The 13,003-nt window shown below is 48.8% G+C and overlaps 1 protein-coding gene across 1 annotated transcript in view; it reads left to right on the forward strand.

The window, feature by feature from the left end:
• The first annotated feature begins 5,737 nt into the window (after nt 1-5,737).
• Nucleotides 5,738-13,003, forward strand: part of Col6a3 (collagen type VI alpha 3 chain) — a 79,973-nt gene continuing 72,707 nt past the window's right edge. The window contains exon 1 of the mRNA XM_041649992.1: nt 5,738-5,834. The gene's annotated coding sequence lies outside the window, so the exon portion shown is untranslated. The remainder of the gene's footprint in view (nt 5,835-13,003) is intronic.

The raw sequence follows: 13,003 nt of genomic DNA on the forward strand, positions 1-13,003 counted from the left end.
TGAATTTTGTATGGAGATAGAGAGGGGTGGGTGGCCACTGTGTGGGCTGAGGAGGGATCATACCAGGCCTGAGGAGATCCCATGGGAGTTCAGAGTGTGGACTCAGGAGAGCCTTGGGGGTCAGGCTTCTTCTTGAGGCTAACCCACGGGAGTTTAGTATGTGGGCTGGGTGGGTCCCATGGGGATCCAGGCTGTGGGGAATGGGGTATGGGATCCTATGGGAGTTTGGGGTGTGAGTCATGATTAGAGGTTGTCTGGCCCGGGGTAATGGTCTAGAGGGTTGTGCCCACATAAGCTGGTCCTGGATGTGGGCCATCCCATGGGAGCCAAGGTCAACCCTGCATTAGTCATCTAGGGCTGTGTACGTAACACATTGTCACACAGTACGTGCACTGGTATTCTGGTCAGGACTTTGGGTGTGGCTTGGCTGGGTCCTCTATTTGGGGTCAGTAGGTTGGCATCTAGATGCTGGCTGAGGTTCACATCTTTCTGGGCTTCGGGTCTTCATGGCTCCTGTGGTGGGTTTCAGGAGTCTGTTACTGTGGCTGTAGGGTTTGTGTCTGGCTCCCTTGAAGATTATTGGTCTGGGCTGTTGGGTGCTCCTGGAGACTCCTATGTTAGCTTGCTGTGTGACCCTGTTAAGGGGCAGCAGCTGGCTTTGTCAAGGCTAATCACTGTCATTGGGGATGGGCTCAACTCCCAGTGGCAGAAGTCTCCACCTCCACAGTTCTGGGGACAGATGCTCAAGAGCAAAGCACCAACAACCTCGATGTTTGGCAAGTTCTGCTTCCGGCCCAAGGACAGTGCTTTCAATGAGGGCTCCACTCTCATGGTCTAAACCTCCCCAAGGTCTTTACTCCGGGTGGTTATAATGTCACCTTTCCACAAACTAGAGTCACTTGACTAGGGAGTCTCACATGAAGAAGTGTCTTAATTTAGTTTTGAATGCAGGGAGGCCCATCCTGATTGACATGGGGCACCTTCTAGAATCAGTTCAGATCATGGAGATGGTAGAGGGAAGACCATCTTGCCTGGTGATTGCTTTCCCTCCATCTGTGGCAGTGTTAATTCACCCTGTTGTTGCTGCCACCAAGTCCTTTGCTGAAGGGAGGCTCACCCTGATTGTCAGGGGGCACCTTCTGGAATCAGTTCAGCTCATGGGGATGGTAGAGGGAAGACCATCTTGCATGGTGATTGTTTCCCCTGCATCTGCGGCAGTGTTAATTCACCCTGTTGTTGTTGCCAAGTCCTTTGCTGATAGAAGAACCAACTGTCAAGGTTTCCTTGTGACTTAGGGACCCTACCCGTGGCTCTCTGGGAAACTTCCTGGCTTCTGATACCAGATTGGGACTGCTGAGGCACCCAGCTGCATGGACTGAGTAAACACTAGTAGTCAGGCATAACCATTGAGGGGTTGCCCTGACTGCGGAGGAGGCACCCAGACTCAAGCACTGAGTAACTACCAGGTTCTCAGCCACTCAAGGGCAGTTCTGCCATTGGTACTGTTTTAAGGCTGGCTTGATAAGCCCATGGTATACACAACATAGCCTGGGGAGTGGTGAGTCCACCACATGGATGCAGATGGACATTCAGACCAGAGAAGCCAAGGAGAGACAGAGCCCTATGAAACGGGAAGTGATGGCAGAAATGACTCGGCCACCACCACTACTGTGTATGGTAACTTCAGTGAGGGAGCCATGCCCCTTGTCAAACTGCAGATGACACTGATCAGGAGTGTTTAGACAGGGCTCTGGTAGCTGGGGGTCTTTTTAGCACTCTGACTACAAGGCCCACTGTATTCAGAATGTGCAGCTCCCATAATCCACAGGCACTGGCCCCCGAAAGCATGGGAATGAACCAGTAGCCACTGTCTTTCGTATGGAGGACTCCTGTTGGTACAGGCTGCTTGTTTGTTTCCCGGCCGCCCAGACTCCCAAAATAATCATACAGAAATCTGTATTAATTGCAGTGCTGTTTGGCCAATAGCATAAGTGTATTTCTGGCTAACTCTTAAATCTTAAATTAACCCATTTCTATTGATCTGTGTATTGTCTCATGGCTGTGGCTTAACGGCAAGGTTCTGGCATGTCTTTCTCTGGTGGCTGCTACATGGCAGTCCCCTGACTCCACCTACTCTCTCTATATATCTTTTCCAGCCTGGCTATATTCTGTTAAGCCATTGGCCGGAAGCAGTTTCCTTGTTCATTAATCAATAAAAGCAACACATATACAGAAGGACTTCCCACACCAGACTCTGTGAGGAGTACCCACAGCATCTTCTACATGAGGATGGCCTATGGAAAGGTCAGCCATAGTAAAGCCACTGGTGTCCCCTGTCTACCTTCTGCACAGCCATCGCAGTGGCCTAAGGTGGACTTAACCCCCATTCCGCTCCAGAGCACAAGGGAGCCCCGAGATGGACCCTGCTAACTCTTTGTCTTATTGGGCTCAGAAAAGGCAACAAGGGTCCCCTCCTGGGACCAAGTAGCAAAGTAGAATCCCAATTATTGATGCCTGAGTGAGAAAGACAGGACTGGGATCTCCTAGCCAATACAAGGGGGATTTGCCAAGGGTGTCACCAGGTTCCAGAAACTTCCGTAGTCACAGGAGGTGTGGAAGAGGGTCTAGATCATGGCAACCATTACAGGATAAAGAGCTTAAAACCCTTTGCTGGTCAGAGACGCTTGCTTCTTTAACCCTGGTTATACCTGGTTCAGCACCCACTCTTGCCATTTCAATGAGACTAAGTGAGTAGCTGTTTTGAAAAAGCATGGTTGCATTTGGACTTGACAGAGAGAAGTGGGATCTTGTGCAAAGTCCTGGCTCAGTTAACCTCAGTGGAATGAGCTGTTTGGGACTATGTTGTTGTTAAAAGTTGTCTTTTACAACAGTCTTGGGCAGATAGATCTTCTTAGTGCAGACCTTGCATCCCAACCAAGGCAGCAAACACCTTGGTGTTTAGGGGAGCCAGGATATATGCCTGCAGGATGGAGAAAGGATTGGGGTATGAGCAGGGAATGCTGTCTCCCCATGTCATGTGGGTATTGTGGCTTTTACACCTAGAACCTCTGTTCCTGTTTCATTTAAAGAAGGTGGGTGAGGAAAGCCCCAGGTCAAGTCTTCATCCCCGTTACCCACCCACGCCACACCCAGCCAGTGAGTTCCCAGGAGGTCCCAGTAGCTTAGCGGCCCTCATTTCAGAGCATCAGGAGTCCGTGGAGCTGCATGCTGAGCATTCTTTCTGGGGTGCTGCCTCCTCTTCTCCCCTCTACTGGTAGGTGGTAACATATGGAAAGAGTTAATGATTTCACTTTTCTGTACACGGCATTGATGGAATCGCCTAATAAAATGCACTCTTCAGATATCTCCCAGTGTTTTGTGATATCTAACTTTTCACATGGACCACCCGATGGCCGAGTGGTGAGAATTGTAGGGCTATCCAAAGTTGGACCTCTGACCTGGGCTCTGCACCTAACTCAGTGGGGATCCTAACAATGTCACCTGTCCTCTTGGGATATGACTTTACTCACCAGTGAAACAGAAACATAATTTTACCTAACCCATACTATCATGGGGTCCGGAGAGATGGCGGGGTGCATGAGAGCACTTTCTAAGCAAGCAAACATGAGGACCTGAGCTCGAATACCCACTTAAGAAGCTCCGGGTGGCCAAGTGTGCCCCTGTAACCTCAGCCCGGTACAGTGGGGGAGAGGCAGGATTGCTGGGGCTTGGTGACTGACTGCAGAGTTTCAGGTTGAGTGAGAGACCTTTCTCCAGGGAGTAAGGTGGAGAGCAAGCGTCAAACGCTGGAACCTGTGTTTTTCTCAGCCATCTAAGTACGCATGCGCAGTCCTCCTCCTAGCGCATATTATTTGAAAGGGCTTCCGGTGGGAAAAGTTCTCGAGATTTGCAAGAGAGAGGTAGAGTGGAGATGTACTTTTAAGTGCTTCGAAGGCACAGAGTTCTGTAGACACCCATGTTCTGACTGGAGAGCTTTCCGAAGAGTCCGGGCCAGAGAACCACCCCCATCCCACTACCTCCATCCCAGTGTGCCTCTGAGGAGGAGGCCAAGCCTCACAATCAGAATCATTATGTATAGAGCTCTCTCTCCCTCTCTTGCCTTTCGCCCTGGCATCAGTGCTCTGGTTAGCGGCAAGCCAAGGAGACGACGCTAATTGCTGGGTTTGATATTTGAAAAGAGAGATTATTAACAGAGGTCTCAGTTTAGAAACTTCAAGAAGAAATGGGAGGGTGTGGTGAGGGTGGAGGGGGGAGATTGCATTTCCTGTTTTCCTTTCAGATGGTGGTGGGAAACCATGGATACCCACGGAGAAATTCCAAAACTCATTCCTTTTCCTGCCAGAGGCCAGGCCCCAAAGGTGATGGGCAGAAGTGGTCAATTTATTATTATTATTTTAAAGCTATTGAAGCGGGTTTAAGTTGACTGTATCTTTATTTTATATGGATAAGTGTTTCTCCTGCATTTCTAGCTGTGTATCACGGGTGTGCCTGGTTCCCAAGGAGTCACAACGGGGTGTCAGATCCCCTGAAACTGGATGGTTGTGAGATGCCATGAGGGTCTGGGAACTGAACCTGTGTCTTCTGCAAGAGCAGTTAGTGCTCTTAGTCACTGATTCGTCTCTCCAGTCCCTCCGTCTAGTCGTCTTCTTCTTCTTCTTCTTCTTCTTCTTCTTCTTCTTCTTCCTCTTCCTCTTCCTCTTCTCCTTCTCCTTCTCCTCCTTCTCCTTCTCCTCCTCCTCCTCTTCCTCCATCTCCCTCTTTATTATTATTATTATTATTACTGTTGCAAACAGGGTCTCTCTGACTTGGAGCTTGTTGATCTGACCAGATCTCCTGGTCACTGAGACCCAGGGATCTACCTGTCTCTGCCTCCCCAGTGATGGGATGACAAGCATGGGCCACCACTGGCTTTTTTTTCCCTCCTTAATAAGTGTTTTGGGGTCAGGATCCAAGTCCTCATACTCAGGCATCAAACAGTTTACCAGCTCCTGTGGTTCTCAACCTGTGGATCGCGGCCCCTCTGGGGTTGCATATCAGATATCCTGCATATCAGATATTTACATTAAAATTCGTAACTATAGCAAAATGCAGATATGAAGTATCCACGAAAATAATTGTATGTTTGGGGGTCACCACAGCACGAAGAACTGTGTTAAAGGGTCACAGCCTGAGGAAAGTTGATGACTAAGCTGTGTCTCCAGCCCTTTAGGTTCCCATCTTTACCACACTTGATTTCTGCAACAGCAACATTTATTTGACTGAAAATTATAACTTCTAGCTCATGGTCTCTTCCTTCCTTCCTTTCTTTCTTTTTGAGTTGGAGTTTTCAGGAGTCCAGCTGAAGGCTTGCAGGGCAAAGACGGCTCTCAGAGGTGACATCAACTTGCAGAGCAGGCCAGAAGCAACAGAGCCCAGGGTCTGGTTTTCATTTACAGTTTGGGTCCGTCCTACAGCAGGGAGGGGAGACGAGGGGGTCCGGAGGAAGGAAGGAGAAGGAGGAGGAGAAGAAGAAGGCAGGGGAGGAGGGAGTGGGAGGTGGGAGGGAGAGGAGGAGCAGGAGGAAGCCCTGACTGTACCCCTGGACCCTGTCCAGTTTGGAATTCAGTCTTTCACCAAAGGCTGCTCAGTTCTCCAGCCTCCAGCCTCCAGCAAGGATTGCAAGAAGAGACCGTGTCCTCCGATCCTGGAGCCCCCTTCTCTTGGTCGGAAGGGTTGCGGGAAGAAAAGGAGATTCAGTGAGAGGGAAATATGTGTCCTGGTGAAGCGTGACTGAGTCTAGAAGCCCAGGACACGCATCTTCAGGTTTTCTCAGGGTAAGTGTGATTTTGTTTTTTCCCTGCGGCATGAGAGAAAGACTTCAACCAGACACGAAAGTTAGTGGCTCCTATGGTGGGTTTTTTTTTTTTTTTTGTACAGATTTTAGGTTTCTAGAAGAGATCACCTCTGTTTCTTTCCGTTGTGGTCACTAGGCTTCTTTAACCTGCTGGAGGTCTCCGGTTGCCCAGCTGTGTCTAGGTTTGCTGCTGCTGAGAGTGTTCTGTGTGTTCCCGCTTGCGCCCTGTGCACCCCCGACTGGTGTCTGCCTGCTGGTTTGTGGAAAATCATCCCTCCTTCCCCAGGCAGGCTGGAATCTGCTTTGTTTGCAGAGGCATCTGATGGGAGCGTGGGGCAACCTGTGGACCCCTAGAATCTCCCTGGGATCCCTCTGGGTTCTCCAAGGGTCACGGGTAGGACTTTACTCCTAAGTGGTTCTGCTGTGGGGGGCTGGTCAGGCAAACCGATGTCTTCTGAGTTTGGAGAGATACTTGTGCCCAGGCTTAGGGCTGGGCCAGAGCTACTCAGCCATGACCATCAGGGCTTTCTTTTCAGGAACCTGAAATCACTGTTGCAGGAGCTGTCCTTTGGGGGTGCGTAAGGGAACTTCGGGCCTAAAGGAGGAAGACCGTGCTGCTAGGGGCACCTTTCCCAGTGGATAAGGCAAGACTCAGGGCTGCCTTGGCCTGGGTTCTCCAGATGGGAGGCCTGTGCCAAGTTGGGAGGCCCAAGGGCTATTCCCTGGCCATGAGGATACTGGGTGGGGTTCTGGTCCTCTGTCACTGAGGATAGAAAGTCTTCATGGACAGTTGCCAGCCTGTTTGGGGACTTATTTCAAGCTACTATAGGATCAATGCAAGGGTGGGGCCATGGGGAAGAGTTCATTGGAGAACTGGGCAGTGGCTAAAGAAAAAAGAATTTCATAAAAGTCAGGCAAACGTGTGACTGGTCTGGACCCTGAGAAAAAAGTTGTTACGAGCATGAGGGGGTACCACATACCCTACAGGGGGCCATTTGTCTTCCTTCCCATAGCTGATCCCAGACGAAAGCCCCAGGATCTGAGTGTGTCAAAGGTGCTCATGGCACCTGAAGATAGTTCCCAACTTCTCAGGGGCACACAATTCTGAATCCATCAGGAAGCTGAACTTTGGAAAAGCCTTTAAAATATTGCTCTTAACTAATTAGTGTAGAGCCAGCTGGTGACTGGAGCTGCCAGCACCGAGATTCTTGACTTCTTTCCTGGGTGATTTCAGGCTGGAAGCTTCCAGTGCAGCCATCCCTAGGCTCCTTGGCTTTATAGGTGAGGAAGGAGGGAGAGGCTCTCAGGTGCCAAACAACTTACCAGGGCCCACCTGAGAGGCTGGGCTTCCAGAAGCTTCCTTTCCCAGGCATGGCTGGAGCCATGGGGCTGAGGGTCCCAGCAGTAGGGGACCCTGATGAATTTGTACCTACATGTGGGGTAGGCCAACAGATTTATACCCTCAGAGGAGACTGTCCCCTGTCATATTCTGTTCAAAGGAGTAGGACAGTTGACTTCGTTGACATCAGGATACACCACTCACGGGGAAAGAGGAGAGGTTCACCTCAGGAGGGCATGGCATTGTGATTGGGATTTTAGTGTGGGACCGGCTAGCTTCCAGGCCTCCTCGAGGGCATGGAGGGCTCGCAGTGATAGCCTGAATTTTGCTCCATTCTGGTGTGGGCTTCTACTGAGGGTGAGGGAATGGAGGGATGTAGAATGTCTTTTAGAGAAACTTAAGATTGGGAATAGTGATCCCATGTCTGGGTGTCTTTGATGAGGCAAAAGCTTCATATTCCTACAAAGGGAATTCTTCCTTTTCCTTTCTCACAGCAGTGAGAAGCCATTCAGCAGACACTGGGTGGGGAAGATGGACAGGATGGGTGGCACAGAGTGGCTCCCCTGGATTTTTCCAGTCTGGGAATTAGAGGGTGTGGCCACAGTACCTTCCCAGGGGGTGGCTGAGGTGTCCTTGGCCTAAGAGTGTATCCTACATTGGAGGTGTGTACCGCACCCCATTCTGGGGGAGACCCTCAAGCCTAGGACCTTAATGATGTATCCGAGACAAGATCAGCATGGTTCCGAGCGAGCGTTGTCTGTGTCCCTGTGCTCAGCTTTATTGGTTGGTAACACTGTAAGTGTATTTTATGAGTTCATACAGCACAATGAAATCTAGCACCGCCCATAAAGTGGGAGAAATTCCTTTATTCGATTAGGTGCTGGAGCCATGAATTCTGACCTTAGTTTTGGAGTGGAACCTACGGACCCCAATGCTGAAGGACTCCATCTCCTCCTGAGACCACCTCCCTCCTTGGAATTGGGTAGAAGTGTCTACCACCCGAGGCTCCCCGGCTTCCTTGTCTTCTCCAAACATTTGGTGACTTGGAGAAAGTGCGGCTAAAGCAGAGCAGCTGTCTCTGTCACCACCTGCTTCTTATGTGAAATTCCTCATTTAGGAGTTAAAGTTCATTAGCGAGTTGCCAATTCTGCTGCATGAGATGTTCTTGAAAGCATGCTAACTATGTTAGGAAAAAAAAGTGAAGTTACTATCACTTCTTTGCGGAAGAAGCTGCGAATTGGGTGTCTTTTGGGGAAGGGTGACAGGTGATGCCCAGGGCAAAATGAGACCCCGTGGACCAACGAGGCTTTTCTAACGTTGACCTACAGGCAGGAACTGCACACGGTGTCCTGGCGGTGGCAGGCAGGCAGTAAAAACACACAAACACTGCACAAATGGTTGGTGACTTGAGGTGTGACCTGACATTTAAAAGTCCTGTTAGTCGCTTAACTTAGAAAACCAAAATCACAAAATGCTTCATATTTTAAGATTTATTCTTTGATTATTTCTAATCACGTAAGCATGTGTGCCAGTGTGTGGTCATGAACTCAGTGCAGGTGCCCGCGGTAGCCAGAGGCATTGGATCCCTCTGGAGCTGGGGCTGCTGGCAGTTGTGAGCAACCTAATACGGATGTTGGGAACCGAACCCAGGTCCTCCGCAAGACCAACGAGTGCTCTTAGCTGCTGAGCCATCTCTCCGGCCTGCTTTAGGTTCTAAAACATGATGTTAAAATAGATGAGGACTTTTCTCTGTTCTTCCACTTCTAGGTATATCTTAGTGCTCAGTGGGGTTTTAAAACCCCAAGGAGTATCTCTCGGTAAAAACCATTGCCATTTAGATCATAGAAATGAATGTCTTGTTTTCAGGGAGCACCCGCCAGGTCCTGATTTTTAGAGAGACACTCTTCAGGAATTAATTATGTTAGCTTTCAAAATTGCAATCCCGGTACCACAGATCTGTTTAGGGATGGAAAGGCTGAGTGGACCCATAGCTGCTTCTGGGGTGCATTCTAGTTTCTTTTCACTAGAGGGCGGTGTATCCCAGAGTGTCAGGAAAATGAATGTCGCCAGCGCTTCCAGGGTGGGGTTTCAGGGCTTGTGGGGAGTCAACCAACCCACACCCCAGCTGTGGGTGGCAGTTAGGATTGGCCTACAGCTGCTTCAGCACAGTCTCTGTGATGGCTCACATTTAAATTCCACGTTTCTTCCTTGATTATGTGTGAGCGTTCCGAAGTGAAATTCATGCTTCCAAACAACACATTCGCCACTCTTAAGCAATTCCGTCTCAAAAGCACTGGGAAATTGGTAAAGTTTTAAAGGAAACACACTTGATGAACCTAAATTACCAGAGCCTCCATGGGAGCATGGGAACTAAAGCCTGCTTGTACACACACTGTGGGAGCTCTTATTTGAATACTGGAAGGGGTATTAAAATCTGCTGATTTTATGCACGCCCTTAAAGTGTGCATAACCTGCCCTTTGCTGTTCTCCCCAAACATCTTTGAAAGAAATTCACCCCCCCACCCTCCACCGCACCTCATTTGAAATACTTTCTGATTAAAATATATTGGCGCCTCTCTGACTTACCATTCAGGAGGAGCAGGGATACTAGATTCTACCTCAGAGCACCGCTCCCTTCTGTTAGTTTACCCACCACAACATGCTGGCAGATCTGCCATTTTCGCTCCACTCCAGGGTACTCAGCTTCAAGATCAGGGTACAAACATGAAGAAGGCCTAGGCTCCGCTCTTCGGGTTGGTAAATCAATGGCTTGTGTTTGGCTATTGAGGTCTTACAGAGAGCATTGTCTTGGTGGATGCTTTCTTCATACCCTTTGGGGACATGGGACATGCTGCTCAGAGAGGCTGACTGCTGGTGTGTGGCCACACTGTTAGGAGTAGTAATAATGCCAGCCCTACCCAATGCTCTGTACCTGCCTGCTGGATTCCACCAAGCATGCACCCAGGACCCAGGCATGGGTGGGGATGGATAAGCCTTAAGAAGTACCATGGGTTTTGTGCATGAGACAGAGGACTGACCTCAAATTATACAAAGAACTAAAGAAACCAGACATCAAAAGACCAAATAATCCAATAAAAATGGCGTACAGATCTAAAAAGAGAATTCTCAACAGAAGAATCTCAGATGGCCAAAAGACACTTAAAGAAATGTTCAACATCCTTAGTCATCAGAGAAATGCAAATCAAAACAATTCTGAGATACCATCTTAATGCCTGTCAGAATGGCCAGGATAAAAAACTCTGATGTCAGCTTATGCTGGAGAGGATGCAGAACAAGGGAATGCTTTTCCATTGCTGGTGGGAGTGCAAACTTATATAGCCACTTTGGAAGTCAGTATGGCGGTTTCTCAGAAAATTGGAAATCAACCTACCTCAAGACCCAGCAATACCACTCTTGGGCATATACCCAAAGGATGCACACTCATACCACAAGGACATGTGCTCAACTGTATTCACAGCAGCATTATTCATAATAGCCAGAACCTGGAAACAACCTAGATGCCCCTCAACTAAAGAATGGGTAGGGAAAATGTGGTACATTTACACAATGGAGTACTACTCTGTGGTTAAAAAAACCCCAACAACAGTGACAAGTTGAAATTTGCAGGCAAATGGACAGGACTAGAAAAAGCCATCCAGAGTGAATATGTACTCACTCATAAGTAGATAATAGATATAAATCAAAGGACAACCAACCCACAGGCCACAACCCCAGAGAACCTAGGTAACAAATAGGACCCTATGAGAGACATACATGGTTCCACCTAGGAAGGGGAAGAAAAGACAAGATCTTCTGTGTAAACTAGGAGCGTGGAGGGCAGGGGTAGGGTGGAAGGGCAGTGGGGAAAATGTGTAGCATATTCCTATCCAAACAGTTAAAATGAGGAGGATACAATAAAAAATTAAAAAAACAAAATTATTTAAAATGAAAGAAAAAGAAGTACCATGGGAAGAAAGGGATTTTTGTATTTTTGGGTTTTTGTTTGGAGTTGACGCAGCGGAGGGGTTACTGTCACCATTGCTTGAAGATATTCTGGGGGGCCTGGAGTGTGGCTTGGTGGCGGGGAGTGCTCAGTTCTCAACACTACACAATCTCGAAACGGTGATGCATGCTTATAGTCCCAGCATCGGGAAGATGAAGGCGGGAGGATCAGAAACTCAAGGCTAGCCTTGGCTGTAAAATGAGATCTAGACCAGGCTGGGCAATATACGTGAGCCTATCTCAAAAAAAGAAATCTGGACATTTGAAAAAGGAGTGAATGAGACAGATACAGGGTGGCTTGCTACGCCACCATTTAGAGGCAGGGTCTGGCTGTGCATAACCCGTCACTAGCCTCTCTTCTCCTTAAATATCCAGAGGTGTTTGTGAGGTGGGCGTGGCCAGGGAAGGCCTCACTGGGAGCCATCTCTGTTGAACCCCCCAGTGTGCACTCTTCTCTTGACTTCCACAGCCCCAGCACTCTGGGAATCAGCTGCTGGAAGGGAGAGCGCACAGGTCAGATTAATTTCAGAAGTGACCAGCAGCTGGAGATGACTCAGGCCTCAGGGGAAACTATTCCAGAAAACTAGCATTTTCACTTCTGGAATGGCCTCTAGTTGAGTCAGCAGCCAGCAATGGCATCTAAAATCTGCTCAGCTTAAACCCATCTGTGGTGCTGTAGGGGATGTCAGAGACCTGCTAGGTTAGATTCGGTGGATGGAGCTGTAACCCAGTGGTCCAGGGATCCCTGTCAGCTCACACCAGTTGGCCCACTTTACTCCTAAAATGTAACCCTGGGGCAGGTTGCTGGTAGAGGCAGTAAGGAGGCAGACAAACTGTCACAAGACCTCTGTCTACTTAAAGGTGAGTTTTTCCTCTCACACTCGAAAGCAAACCAAGGCCTCCCTCTTCCTTAGGGTCGTGAGAATGCTGTGGTCACAAATCTGCAGTGTGACATGTGGTTTTGAGCGAGGCTGGTGGAACCCAAGTCCCTTGCCAGCAAAGGACGAAATGAAACAAATGGGAGGCATGCTGGGAGTGAGATCGTGGGTCGGAAAGAAGTGGCACTTGCAGAATTGCTTGTGGATCAATTTCTAGCAGGCTCTCTCCATGACTGTCAAAGCCCATGCTGTCTCTGCCTAATGGATATAATTATCTGCAGAAATAGGCCCAGCGTCCCATCTGGTTAACATACAATTCAGATCTCAGAAAGCCTTTATGTTTCATGGCAGATCCAGAACTTTCTGCCTTCTGATTGTTTTCTTGGTTTCTAGAAATAGACTTTAAATTCCATTTCTAAATAGCCAGACAACTAATCTGGAATTTGCTTTTGTCCCTTCTTTTGGATACAGGGATGGTCCCAACTCACTATGCAGCTAGCTGGCCTTGAACTCCCGAAATTCCCGTCTCTGCCTTCTAAGTACTGCTTCCAGACAAGGAAAAGAGCTAACGTGTGTGTGTGTGTGTGTGTGTGTGTGTGTGTGTGTGTGTGTGGTGTCCCCATGTCCTCCACAGGGGCTCTTGCTATTAGAGGTGGCCACACCCTCTCTTTCTCTGTCACCTTTCTATAGCCCCCTATGGTGGCTACAGAACATCTGGGCATTGCCCTGTTAGGTCCCAGCAGGAGGACCTGGTGCTCTCTGGTGCTGGCATGTGACAAGGAGGGTGTTTGCTCATGCATGATCAGAAATGTTGAAAGAATTTGCAGTCACAGGAAGCATGCAGACTCAAATTGTTATTGTTGAGATAGAAATACATGGCCAAAGTTGTCAAACCAATGAAAATACTCAATTTCTGATGCACTCCTTTGG

The sequence above is a fragment of the Microtus oregoni genome, unplaced genomic scaffold (genome assembly GCF_018167655.1).
Source record: "Microtus oregoni isolate MIOR12 unplaced genomic scaffold, Mior012 000004F_ref0000308, whole genome shotgun sequence".
NCBI lineage: Eukaryota > Metazoa > Chordata > Mammalia > Rodentia > Cricetidae > Microtus > Microtus oregoni.